This window comes from Pleurodeles waltl, chromosome 12 (assembly GCF_031143425.1).
Source record: "Pleurodeles waltl isolate 20211129_DDA chromosome 12, aPleWal1.hap1.20221129, whole genome shotgun sequence".
Taxonomy (NCBI): domain Eukaryota; kingdom Metazoa; phylum Chordata; class Amphibia; order Caudata; family Salamandridae; genus Pleurodeles; species Pleurodeles waltl.
In genome coordinates, this window is record NC_090451.1 from 513,384,070 (window position 1) to 513,397,861 (window position 13,792).

Consider the following 13,792-nt stretch of genomic DNA (forward strand, 5'->3'; position numbering starts at 1 on the left):
ATTCCTTCCATCTCTTACCCACTCATTCCAATCACACTATGTCACAGATCCAATTCTCAAATGGAAAGCAGTCATTGTCATGAAAGTTTTGAAAGTACTGGATTAGCTTCAGCCAAAACTGTCCATGCACTCATGTGTTAAAGAGGATTGGACGGACTATGAGAAGAAAGACCGATAGGCCACCTCCTCCACCAAAGTACAACTAAAGAGGCCTGTGCCCCTCCACTTTGATCAATGCCAACAACCCTGTCTCCCAACAGGCACAACTGAGGTGTTTCAGCCACCCTGGACCATGAACAGGTTTACATCCCAAACCAAGAGAGTCATGAGCTATGCAGGTAATCTTCATTCTAAATAAGTAGCAGCTAAAATGGACTCTGTTGGCTCACTGGAAAGGGGGGAAATGCACAGGAAAATCTCATTGTGGGCTAGTAAAAGCTAAATCGGGCCAGAGGCATTGTTTTACTTGCCATGCAAATGTTTTGGCCCTGTCCTCCAATTTCAGCTAATCCTCAACTGTTATGGCGGAAAGGGGTCATTGGTATAGGTTGGCACAAGTCCTCCCAATTCATATGAGGGCAGAAAATGCAGAAATAATTGAGCTTGGAATATGGGAGTTGAATTTATATTGCAGAACTAGGAATATGAGTTAAATTACCACCAAGTTGCTTAAAATGCAGTTACGCTTTTCCGAAAGGATTGTTTTTTTAAATAGCTTTAGATTAATTGGATTATAAGATTCAAATATAAAAAAATATATTTTAATGTTTATATGATTCCGAAAATATGTTAAACTAAATTATACACACGTTTGCCTAAAATAGCTTGTTTAAATCTACATACATTACAAATGCTGGACATTTTGTAGAGCATCTGAAAGTCATATGAACATTGGCAGCACTAAATATAAAAACAAAGAGGTCGTCCCTGGGGGTGTGGGGGGGGGGGGTATTTCTTTATCAATACAGCTTCAACAGTGTTGTAGTGTGCATCTGTACTGCACCTTCATTACCGAAATCAGTAACTCAGGTATGACTAAACCCATTCAAATTTTTCTTAGCCTTCAAAAATTGTGAAATTAAGCAGTGGCAAAATATTGCACCGTTTTTGAGCAAAGACTGGTTTGAAATAAACAACATCTTTCAGGACCTAGATTGAGAAACAAAATGCCTAGAGGGAGGCATGTCTTTGCCAGTCTCGTGACAATTCATGACAAGTTACTGTCAGACCCTATCCACGAGTCACAGGGCAAGCAGGGGCTACAGATCCTCAGCCATGAGTGCTTGGGTCATTTGCCTCAGATGTCCCGTGGTCCGTTCTACTACAGCTCTGCAAACCAGGACAAGTACACCCTTTCCACACTTGACTCGTTGGTGGTGATGTCAAGCACTGGTAGGCTTCTCATGGTGGTATTGTGGGGGTATGTGAAATCCGAACTCGACAACCACCCAGCAACACAACAACTGAATGTCCAGCAAAGGTTTTACTTGGGTAACAAAAGTATTTTAATACAAACTTAAAACAGAACACACAAAAAGCAGCAGGTGTAGTGTTAACAGAGGTGCTTTGGTCTCTGCGCCTTGGGTACTGTCCTCCCTTCTTCCTGGGGGCCCCCATCTCTTGTGAATTTAGGTAGGTCTCCTGTTAGAAAGAGATTGTGCGACATGAACCAAGACCTGGTGCAGATATTCCAGTTCGAAATTGCTTACTCTCAGTTCAGTACAGTTACAATTCTACAGCTGTATGACAATGAAGGTCCACATGCCCTTTTGGTTGGTGGAGGGAACCAGTAAATAAGCTATCTAAATCTTTCCCACTTCTGGGAGGAGACTAACTGTAGATTCAGCCCACGATCTGGGTAGATCACATCAGGCACAGCTTCCTGGAGTCTTTTGACAAATGAAGGTAACGGATGCCAGCTGGGGACCGTGGCAAGCATGGAACTGCTTCGGGGTCACTCTAATGAACGCAGAAAGGCCACCCTGCAGAAGGTGTGGGGGACGGCAGCACAATGGCAGCTGTAGGGTGCAGTTAAAAAAATGCTGCAGATAGCGACCACCACAAGCACACTCAATGTTGGTAAGGATGACACCATGGACAGTTCTGCTTGCGATGTACACTGCAAAAACAATTCTTGGTCTGTGGTGGCAATGTCAACAGCCCTCATTTTGGTGGCAATGTCCAACATGGGTACAGCTGTTGGTCTACACTGGATAATCGGCCACGATCAGTTTTTTTTACATGGCAGTGACGTATACTGTCAATCCGTCTGCTATTCGTGCCCATAACTGTGTCCATGTTCTTGCAGACAGCTCTTCGTGGTCTTTCTTGGCTCAGTAGATGCACAGCAGTGGGATCTGGCTGCTTCTGGCACTTCCCAGACTGAGACTTCCTGTAGGGTTAACAGGTTCCTTACCTCTCTCGGTATGCAGTTTCACTTCCATGCACTTCAATCAGTGGTACACCTCTTCAGCAAGACTAAGTGATGTGCCCTCATCTCTGCGAAGCTGGCAGGCAGACAAAAGCGGATTACATAGTAGTCCTCTGGTACACTGCAAGTACTCTGTTCCTTGGTCAAAGAACTTGGAACTGGAAAAAGTGGATCAGTGACTCTCACATTTCTACATCTAAAGCAAACAGGGATGTGGAATTTCTGTCTGCATTTTCAGAACCAGTTTGGGGTGCTTCCTTATATGTCCTCTCTAGGCCATACTGCAGACAAGTCTGCGTAGAGTGGTGAACCTCGCAGAAGAGTAGTCTCCAGCCTGAAGTACCCACAACAGAGGCACAAAGAGGGGGTGCACTTTCTTCACCTAGCTCATCTCCAGCAACACTAACCAGCGATGCGGAAGACAAACGGCTGGCCTCACCTAAAGGATCCTTCTCCCTCAAACAAGAGAGAATGCATTCCCACCATTTTCCCGTGCCATCTATCAAATACCACTACTACAGAAGACTAATCAACTAGTTCTATTAGCAAAATGGCCTAATTGAATTCCTGAAGAACCCTCGTCTCCTCTGCCCCTACTATGATCCAAATCTACTTCTTATATGTTTTGGGGAATTAATGCAAGGGGAAAAAAACTAAAAATAAACATGGAGAAAACTAAAGTGCTCCGGATAGGGAGGCAAAGAGGAAGAATGAGCTGGGTAATTAAAAAGATTAAGCTAGAAAGAGTCAATATATATTTAGGGGTTTGGTTCGCCCATAATTTAGGGTGGAAGGATCATTTAGCCGCCACCCAGGTCAAAGAACTTACGACAGTTGAGGGTTTAAAGAAGTTTGATAACCGATTTGAGGGGGGCCTTCGGGCCACCCAGTGTTAAAAGCCTACCAAGCCATGATAAGGCCCCAGTTTCAGTATGGTACTGAGGTGGTCAGTCTTGGGGGTGAAAAGAGTTGGGACCTCGAGGAAATAAGGAACCTAAATAAGTTACTCTCCCTCCCTACTCCTCCATGTTGCAGGCAGTTAGATTAGAAACTGGTTTAAACTAGGGTGAACGTCTAGCACACGCGATGCAATTGTGGTCAAGAATATATTGCACAGTGGATTGTATTGGGCCCGCACAATTAGAGCTACGATCAAAACATGTGCCAGAGAACTAAAAGTAAGTGTTGTAGAGGGCATCGACCAGATAGGGGTAAGGTGGAGCTGAAAAACGTCATACAGCAGGTTTCAAGGAATGTGGATCTCACCTACCGGGGGAAAAAGCAATCATCTCATCTATTAAGCTTATGGACGAATGGAGAAACCTTCCCCTATTTAGAGAGACTGCTGAATATTAAGATGCGCTGCAGTCTGCTCAGATTTAGATGTGGATTAAATCAAGTTGTAATATTAGATAATCAGGGCACTCTCCTAAGTGAGGAGAAAATATGTCAGTGTCTCAACTTAAAAAGGAATTCAACGTACGTCCCGATGGATTGTCGGTGGTTTATAGCCCAAAGGAAGATCTTTTTAAAACTTTTTTTTTTTTTAATATGATATTAGGGGTAGGTGACAAGCTATTAAATTATTGTTTGAAATTAGATATTTTGATGTGAGGTGTGCCTTGGGGGAGATTTTCAATGTCTGTGGATAAACAGTTACAGTCAAACGGTGGTAAGCTAATTAATTCGCGTGGAGCCCTCCCTTTAAGAAACTGGAATGTTCTAGAATTTTTATGGATTTCATATTTAAATTACCAGATTTTACTGTTTTAAAGCTATGTTTATTTTAATCAATTGACTGGAATTGTGTGTGTTTTGCTTTTTGGAAATTGTTTTAAAGACTATGGTCTAAATAAACATATGTTTGACTGACTCCTCCCTCCATCTTCAGAAATGTCAGCAATGCCCTTCTACAGTCTAGAAAAATCACCTCACCATCTTGGGCACAAACAGGTCAAGGGCTTCCAAAATAGCACCCATAGGCTTCTATTACTCTGACTATCATACACCCACAAAGTATATTCCACACAGGCCACATACACAATATACATTTGCTATGTGGTGGCGCTAGGATATGGGTTACTGCTTAGCAGCAGAACGTTGCACAAGTGGTCTGGTATGCTTACACTCCAGTGACCAATAAAAAGGTCTGGTCACAACTATTAATTCACTAAACACCATGCATCACCACTGCTCTATATGCTAAACTCATGTCTGGGCCAGTAGTCCACGGTCCATCAAATGAGGGGACATGTGCAGCTGCCCTCCAGATCACAGGCAAGTCCGGGACCTTACTGGTATCAAGGGACATGGCTCGGCGTCTATGCACAAACTGGATTAGAGTCAGGTTAGAACCAAAATCAAAAACCAATTACCGAAATACTCATTTGTGTACTCCAGGTGGGGAAACACTACTGTACACTAAGTGGGAGACCTTGCTGTCACTGGTATGCCCTGCTGGTAAATTTTCCTGTCAGATACCACAAAGAGTTTTGCAAATTTCACAGAAAAAAAGGATGTGCACTCTTAGTAATGACTTCATTATTAATCTAGAGACGCCTAGCAACTACTTCACAGTTGCTTGCCAGTCGGACTGGGGTTCAAGCTCCCTGGTTTTCCACCTTATAAAAAAAGGCACTGCACAAGATACTTAATACATAATAAAGAAGCAAGTGCACTGCAACCATTGTCAAGATACAGTTAGTAGCATGCACAAAAAAGTACTCATTATGTGCGATGCACCAATCCAGTACCCACAGCCAAACAACTTCAAAATCCATATCAAAAGCAGCAAGCCGAGACTCCTCAGCAAACGCAAATCTCAAATGCCCCAACTGCACACTGTAGCAACAAAACAACTTAACATGTCTAGCATGAACAAACCAACACCACCAGCCGCTTGGCTTAGCGCAGACCTAAGCTTTCTCTGTTTATACAAACTATGAATCAAGGTTCAGCGACCCATGCATGCGAGGATACTATGCAGCTATATCCTCGAACCCCATTAGACTTACCTCCTCTCATCGAAGAAGAGGTTCCTTGGAGGATCACTATTACAATAGCCTGGGCACTAAACTCCGTTCTCAACTTGCTTCTGGGCCTGGCCAGAGGTAGCAAGCCTCCTCCACTGTAGAAGCACCACCTAGGGCATGGGCCATATCTTTATCCAAGAAGTTGCTTCTTCCGTCATCCTATGTATGATGGGATGGTCTAGCCCACCGATCTCTATGAAGTGTTAAAGGCCAAGCTTATTTAATGTCCCTGTAACTCAGGCATAGACTTGTCTTTTATATCAGATACCCGGGAAAACCGATCAATGATCTACTCCTAAAAACACCTGAACTGCAAGTTATATGCCGAAACATTCATTATCGTGGTGGATATTGTTTGACTGGAACGTATCGAACACCAAGAAGCAGACACACACAGTACTGGGCACATGGGGTGGTAGCTGATGTTCCTGGAATAAGAAGAAGTTGTCTGTGACAGGCGGTTCCACAAGCTAGGGACAGAGAGGACTTGCCGATGAGCAGCTGACCAGAAAATCCACAAAGATAACTATGGCAGAAGTGACAGGGTGTGCCACACAGCCATGACAGGGGTCGCAGAGGACCATGACAGGGGCATCCTCCAAGTTAAAAAAAAAAAAAAAAAAAAAAAAAAAAAAAAAAAAAGAGTTTTGATTGCAAGGGATCCCGGATGTTACAACTGGGTATGGTTGAGCTGAAGTCCTACAAGAAAACGCGGGTGGTGGTCGGCGACAAGAAGTCCCAGAAAAGAAACAGGGAACATAAAATAAACTGTGCTTTAAGTAAAAGTCTAGGACACGCGATAGGAACGAGGCCAGGAAATGATCAAGCTAGCAGATGTTGGTCAGCTGTTACAGAAAGGAGAAGGTGGCCCTCTGTGAGCAAGAGGTAGGCAGTGCCGTGGCGGACAGTCAGTGCCAGCGTGTGTCTATGTTTTAAGTTTTCAGTTTATCATCTGCCTTCACCAAAACCAAACGTTCACGATTCCAGCTAAATAAAAAAAGAGCATTGTTCCTACACGCGTTTTTTTACTTTCATGTTGGCAATCATGTTTCCAGTGTAAATTACACTTACGCGAACTATGGCATGCGTAGGGCTTTAAAAATAGGGAGACAACGCACACCTTTGCTAAAACCCCAAATTACCAGCACTATCAGCATTGGGCTTTTCATCGGCAGTCACAGCTGCCAAGGGGATCTACGTCATACATGACGTTCAACCAATTCCACTTTGCGTTCCGGGACTTGCAGTTTTACTTCTCCAATACAGGCGTTCAACTCGTCACGTAAACTACTAGGGGCTACTACCCCAGGGGTAACTGAAGTGTCAAAAACGCCATGGGACCGCTCACTGGTTATTACACTATACAACTCAAGCACACATTAGATTGAAATCTCAGGCCCAGATTAAGATTTTCTGTAATGTTTTTCTTTTCCAGAATAATGCCATGCCAAATTACCTTGTTAAATGTCTTCGGCGCTTGGAGTTTAGTTTACGTCACCGTGGTTGACTTTGCAGGTCAGTTTTTTTCATAGAAAAGAAGCGGGACACCTCCCCAAATAATAGTCGTCAATGCTTCCCAGCTCAACATGCAATGCTCCATTTTTATTAGATACTGGAAGTAGGCCTCTTATTTTATGTACTAAAATTACAAATTTACTACGTAGATTTGCCGCTCTCCCCTTCGACATTACTCTTCAGAAATTCCTAAAAGCGATATGTAGTACACACGCTATGTTGAAGTGTTTCCGTGTGGTGTGTGTGTGTGTGGAGGGGGGGGGAGGGTTGGCTGAGGAATAGCGTGTCCCCAAAAGAAGAACAAGACAGTTTAATAGCAGTACACGCTTTCGCCTTGCACATCCAACTTCTTACCTTTCTCAGATCTGACTGTTCAAAAAAACGGACAAAAGAGAGAGCACCTTCTTCGACCCGCTTTTCAAGTAACTCCGCCCTGTCAGCAGGTGAGATGAATAAGAAGATGCGACGCTGCCTCTGGGGTCTCCTGAGTGAGAATGGAAGGGCAGGGCCTCTTTCCAGCTAGATCCTATGTCTTTCTGTCCTTGAATGATGCCTCTAGCGCCTGCCTTGTGACAGGTATCATCCCAGCCCACACACGCCCTTCTGCATACATATTACACTTGTGGTTCTGCACGGCACCAACAGCCACTCCTGGCTTTGGTTTCCAACAAACAGCGCTTTGCGTGCTGTGAATTTTTAGGCCTAGGCTTGTGATGTTGAAACTGCGCCTACAAACCCCAGAATGCCACTTCCTAGTGACTAAAAAGCCAGGCGATTTGGCAGCAATGTAGTTTATCCCACCCCACCGCTACCCTTGCAACTGACACCTTTCAAAAGACCCAAGTCCTCAACGTGCTCCATTAGTCGACATGCATTTGAACCCATGTCTGTGAGTGGCTCTTATTGAAATTGTTAGGCAACTGCACGGTCTCTAAACATGGGCAGCAGTCTCATCTTCTAATATCCTTTCACTCTGGGTGTCACATCTTCGCAGTCACAGTGTCGTCTGGTTGAACCGTCAAAGTATGTAATTCATTTTTCTGAATTTCCCCCATTTTGTTTAATTTCGATTTATTATTTTCTAGAAACACATTTGTGATTTACGGTGCGTTGATATGGCAAAAACGGTAGTCACTCAAAACAAAGAGCTAATTATTATTATTATTTATTACTACTATTACTGCTACTACTACAACCTGGGGCGATTGGATTTGACTCTCCCCTAGGTTTTGTCAGTGAGTCATTTCAGGCAGCCAGGAAAGGGGTAGCATATCACACCCAAACAATGGAAACCGACACACAAATTATGCAGTCTATTACACTGTATAGGATACATTAATATACACAGGGGCGTAATGCTGCCCTCTGCAGACCCTGTGGTGCAAGTGGGGGCTACTCTTTAGGAGGCCCCCCTTGAGCCCAAGACCAATGAATATCTGTGAGACAGGTGAGGCTCGGGGGTGCCCATCAGTTTGGGTTACACCACTGCATATACATAGATTTTATGAAACATTTTTTAACAGGCGTGCAAAGGTACAGAAATTAGTTGATTGCAAAAACGTAAAAGGAGATACCAGGCCGAAAAGATGTATTCTGTGCCGAAAGAGGATCGTGGCAGGGGGTATGCTGTAGGGGAACATTTGGGGTGCCCCCCCACCAGGTATAAATGCATTCTTGGCCTGGCAGCTGGGTCCGGGGGCCTTGAGTTGGTTCTGCTTTGTTGGTGTCAGTTTTCCTTAGACAAGGTAAGTCAGATACACCCTAAATTAGCCAGTGTTCATCCTCTGGTAGCTTGGCTCAGAGCAGTCAGGCTTATTATAAGAGGCAATGTGCAAAGCATTTATGAATACTTAAATTACAGTAACACAGTGACCACACAACAAAAGACTCCATACCAGTATAGAAAAACAGAGAATATTTTTATAAGTAAAACAAGACCAAAACAACAAAAATCCAATAAGAAGAACTTGAGAGGCAAGCCAACAAGCCCTTGGAGTAACTTAGGTTCTTGGAGGATGTAGAGAGGCAAATCCAGTTCTTCTCACTCCCAGGCAAAAGGCAGCAGGTAGTAGACCAACACAGCAAAGCAGTTCAGCAGAGTGGCAGTCTCTCCTGGCAGCATGGCAGTCCTTCTTCCTGGCAGAATGTCGTCAGATCCAGAAGTGTATTGATTTGGTGACGTTTGGGGGTCTAGTACTTATACCCAGTTATGCCTTTTGTAGGAAGCTGGCCAGGTGTGTGGTGAGTACCTATGTTGTTATCACCTTAAACCAGGCTCAGGTATCCCCTACTAGTGAAGTGTAGACAGTGTCTAAGAAGCCAGGGCTCTCTACAGGTAGCTGTGGATGGGCAGCCAAGACTTATCTAGGAGACATATACAGCTTATGCAATACCACCATAGTCACACAGCACTGTCACGAAAGAACCACACCATGTTACAAAAATAAAGGTACTTTATTATGGTAACACAAATACTAGCATACAAATAGGCAGTCCCCCAACTGGAGGTAAGTAAACACACTATTATATACACATTAGCAATCAGTAAAGAGCATAAAAAGCAATAAACATTGGCAAAAATAATAGAAAATAGTGATGGCCCTAGGCGAGGGCCAAACCATATACTAACTAAGTGGAATGTGAGATACAGTCACCCACCCAAGAATGTGGAATCGTTAGAGGGGAGCTGGAGGGACTAGGAACACCAAGAGGTGAGTACCAGAGTGAACCCCAGCGACCAGAAGAGCAGAGGTAAGTACCTGGTTTCCCCCCAAACCAACAGGAGGACTTAGGAAAATGATTGTGCAAGACCCAGACTAGACTGGAAAAACCCAAAGGTGGATTCTGACAGAAGAGAACCTGCAAAGGAAGGAAACTAAGTCTAGTTTGTGATGGAGTGTCCGGTCGTGGCAGGAACCACTACCCACCCTCCTGTGGATGCAGGACCAAGTCAATGGGGGGTGAAGAAGACCAGCCATGGACGGCTTTAGCGTTAGTGGTGCCCAGTGCAACAATCTTTTTTTGGCACCCCCACTACCCCCCTCCCCCATAATGACCTCCTCCTCGGATTCCCTCACTATAACCTGGCAAACGTAACCCTTATCTCTACAGAGCCCCTATCTCACTTACATTTTATTTGTTTTAACGCGCTGGTAAAGGCTGGCTTTACTAATCAACTCAGCTATCCACATAAAACATAGGGCCAGATTTATGGAAAGTGGCACTGCACAGAGTGCAGCACCACTTTTCCTGCTCCCCTTAGCGCCCCCCTACCGCCACCATGTGTGCGCCGTATTTAAAATATGGCGCACCATGGCGCAGGGTAGGGAGCAATATTCTATGTGACATTATTGATGTACTCTGCAGGAGTAGCACCAAAATGTGGGCGATACTGCTGCAGATTACATAGGGGCCCATTCTAAATAATGGAAACACACTTTTAACGACTGCTCAGAGCAGGTGTTAAAAGTGCCGAAAAAAATGGAGCAAGAAAATCTCATAGATTTCCAAGCGCCATTTTTCCGGCCTCCCTAATGGGGGAACACCCCCATTGCATACATTTTAGCTGCCCAGGGCATAATGTAGCGCAATGGGTTACAAAGTGGCGCAGTGCACGCATTGCCCTACTTTGTAAATATGGCGCAAGGATTTTGGCCTCATTGGACCGCATTAGCCTCAATAAAAATGAATTTGATGTGGCACAAGTGGCGCTAGAGGCTTATAAATATGCCCCATCATTCTGTTCTTTGCAGCAGGCTTATTAACTCTGCGCTACTTTATATCGAGTCAAAACAGCCACTGGACAAAACTCTGATCTCTCTCTCTCTTGCAGGAACATTAATCACAAGAGGTGTCTTGGCATTTTAATTGCTTCTTGAAGGTTGGACACACAAGGAACTTCTCAGCAGGTGCTTTTATATCACAAATTCCATACGTTATTGCTAAACACAGCACCCACTGAGGTCAGCGCACCCCATCCAAGTCAGCACCCGGTGCGGCCACACTGCTCGCACCGGCCTAAAGCCGGCCAAACATCAGCTGTGCTGCGCAGAAGAGGAAGATGAACTCCTAAAGCAATGCAGATGGTGTTCCTCTTCGGCTGTCGTGTTGCAGTGGGTCAGTGGTGCTGAAGAACCACCAACAAGCCTTGGCAAATGCAAAAGAAGAAAAGGACGAGTTGCAAGGCTGAAGAGGACCAGCAAGGTCCAGGAGACTTGACACAAGGAGGGAGTCTGAAGGGACCCTCAGCAGTCAAGAGGGCCCACAGAAGCAGTTGCAGCCCCCACAGGCAACCCACTGGCAGCAAGCACAGCAAGTCACAGTGAGGCCCAGTCAGCAGACCTGAAGAGGAGTCCCATGTTGCTGGAGCAGCAGAGAGGAGGCTGTGTTTGGCAGGAAGAAGTGCTGGGGGCCGGGGCTACATGTAACCTGAAGATTCCTTGGAGCAGGAGTAAACAAGCCTTGATAGCTGCAAGAGCCGCAGGGCACAGAGGTGTGACCTGCAAAGAGAGGCAAGGGCTAACCGTATTCCAAGTTGGACAGCGGGCAGAGAGGACCAAGGGGACCACCTGTGATGCAGGATCCATGCAGTTCTCAAGGAGTGCAGATCCACGCAGCTGGTCGTCATTGCAGTTGGTGCCTGCAGTTACAAAGGAGTGACTCCTTCACTCCAAGGGAGATTCCTTCATGCTTCTTGGTGAAGGCTGTAGTCTCGCCGATCTCAGAAGATGCATCGCCGGGGAAATGTTGCAATTGCTGGAAGGAGCCGGGTATACAATGTTGCACAGCGGATTCATCGCTGAAGTTGCAGATTCTTGGTTCATGAAGAGTCCAGTTGTGGTTACAGTGGCCAGAATATGAAGTAAACGATGCAGAGGAGTCCCAATGGAATCTTGCAGGTCCAATCTGAGGACCCACCCAAGAGGGAGACCCTAAATAACCCAGGCTGGTAGGAGCAATGCTGGGGGTCCTCTAAGGAGGTCCCAGAGTGCATGGAATCACATAACCAGTGCTCTAAATGGGCTGGTACTGTCCGGTACTGAGTACCAGCACTTTTTTATTTTGAGAAGGAGAGTACCTGCACTTCTCAAGGAAAACGTAATACTTTTAATTGGAAAGTACTGACACTTTAAAAAAACAAGCAGGTACTCTGGTACAGAGTACCTGCCCTTCTGTTTTTCATTTCAAGCACTGCATACAACCAATTCTGGCAACAGTATTAGGGTATGATTCTGACATGTTCAATACCAAACATGCCCAGGTTCAGAGTTACCACTATGTAGCTGGACACAATTTATGTGTCTAGTACACAGGTTACATGGCTTCCCCACACTTACAAAGTCTGTAGTAGTGGAGCTTGAGTTCGTAGCAGCACCTCTGCTCGTGCAGGGGGTGCCCTCACCCACAGGCACCTGCACCCTGCCCTCTGGGCTAGGACGGCCTACCATAGGGATGGCTTACAGTGACCCCGGGCAGTGACCTGTTGTGAAAGGTGCATGCACCTTTTCACGTAGGCTGCAAAGGCAGGCCTGCAGACATATTTTGCACGGGCTCCCATGGGCGGAACATTACATGCTGCAGCCCATGGCTCAGAGACCTCAATCAGGATTCAGACGTCGGATGCCTGATATAGATTTACCGTGAGGGTAGAGATCTCACTTTCTCTTTGGCAGTCGAATGGGGTCATCGGCTTGCTGGCAGGAGAAAGATGAAACACCTGACAGTCCCTCTGGTGATGCATTTTTTATTAATTATTTGCTTTGCAGTATAATATAGATACTTATATTTGCTGTGTATATTGCAGTGGAGAATCATTCATGTATGTTTTCATTTCATTGTTGTGACTATTTTTAAATGTGTGCATTCAACATGCTAATCTCCTTTTAGGAACCTTGCTTGGTGAAATAATAAATGTCTTCTTTGGACTAAGAAGTGCATTCCAGAGAGTTTTTTTGTCAGTGAATGAGTATTTTAGCTTGGTCATTAATGAAAAGCAAAACACTGTCTAGAGGGAATGCACAAAACCCAGCTGTCACCCACCATAGACGTGTATTCAGAGAAAAGCAGAGGCACAGAATGGTTAACGTAAGAAAATGCCACCTTTCTAAAAGTAGCATTTTCTGACTTACAATTTAAAATCTGATTTCATCATAAGTTGTGGTTTTAAATTAGGAGTCCAGAGACAGCAAGCTCCAAATTTCTATCTTTTCTCAATTGGAAATTACACTCATAAACTGTATCAAGGTAATGCCAATGCTAACCTAAGGGAGAGAAAGGACTTGCAGTAGTTAAAAACAAGCATTTGCAATGCAATAGGTCTTGTGTTTTAGAGCTATTGGCATTGTAAATTCATAACTGGACTTTTCTTGCCACATAAATTGGTCAACCCTGCCTCATAATTTAGTCTTTTCCTGCCATATAATTCCAGTGGCCCAGTATTTAACTAAAGCACTTCCATTTACCTTATTGCTCTATCTTAAAATATACAATTATCATATAAAACTTTATCAGAAATAAACTTTTGCATTAGAGTGTAATGCTCAAAACACCATAACAAAAATATCATTTGGGACCCGATCGGAGGGTGAAAGGAAAGAGGGAGTCTGGAGTAAAGATGGAGAGGACAAGTGGCGTAGGAACGGTAAGAAAGGAAAATGGTTGACTGCAATTTCGGTAGGAAAATACAGCAGTAATTAGAGCTGAGTGAAGTCCATAGGTCTCTGGGCCCCGGTGCCACAGCTCCTGTTGCTCCAATTGATAACTAGGCCACAGGAAAGTAAGCGGATGGGGCAGAAAAAAAGAAGCAAAAGGAATA

At 44.7% G+C, this 13,792-nt stretch overlaps 1 protein-coding gene across 1 annotated transcript in view; it reads right to left on the reverse strand.

The window, feature by feature from the left end:
* The window catches only part of LOC138267459 (zona pellucida sperm-binding protein 1-like), a 64,386-nt gene extending 56,962 nt beyond the window's left edge, over positions 1-7,424 (reverse strand). Inside the window, exon 1 of the mRNA XM_069216404.1 lies at positions 7,333-7,424. The gene's annotated coding sequence lies outside the window, so the exon portion shown is untranslated. The remainder of the gene's footprint in view (positions 1-7,332) is intronic.
* Between the last annotated feature and the right edge of the window lie 6,368 nt (positions 7,425-13,792).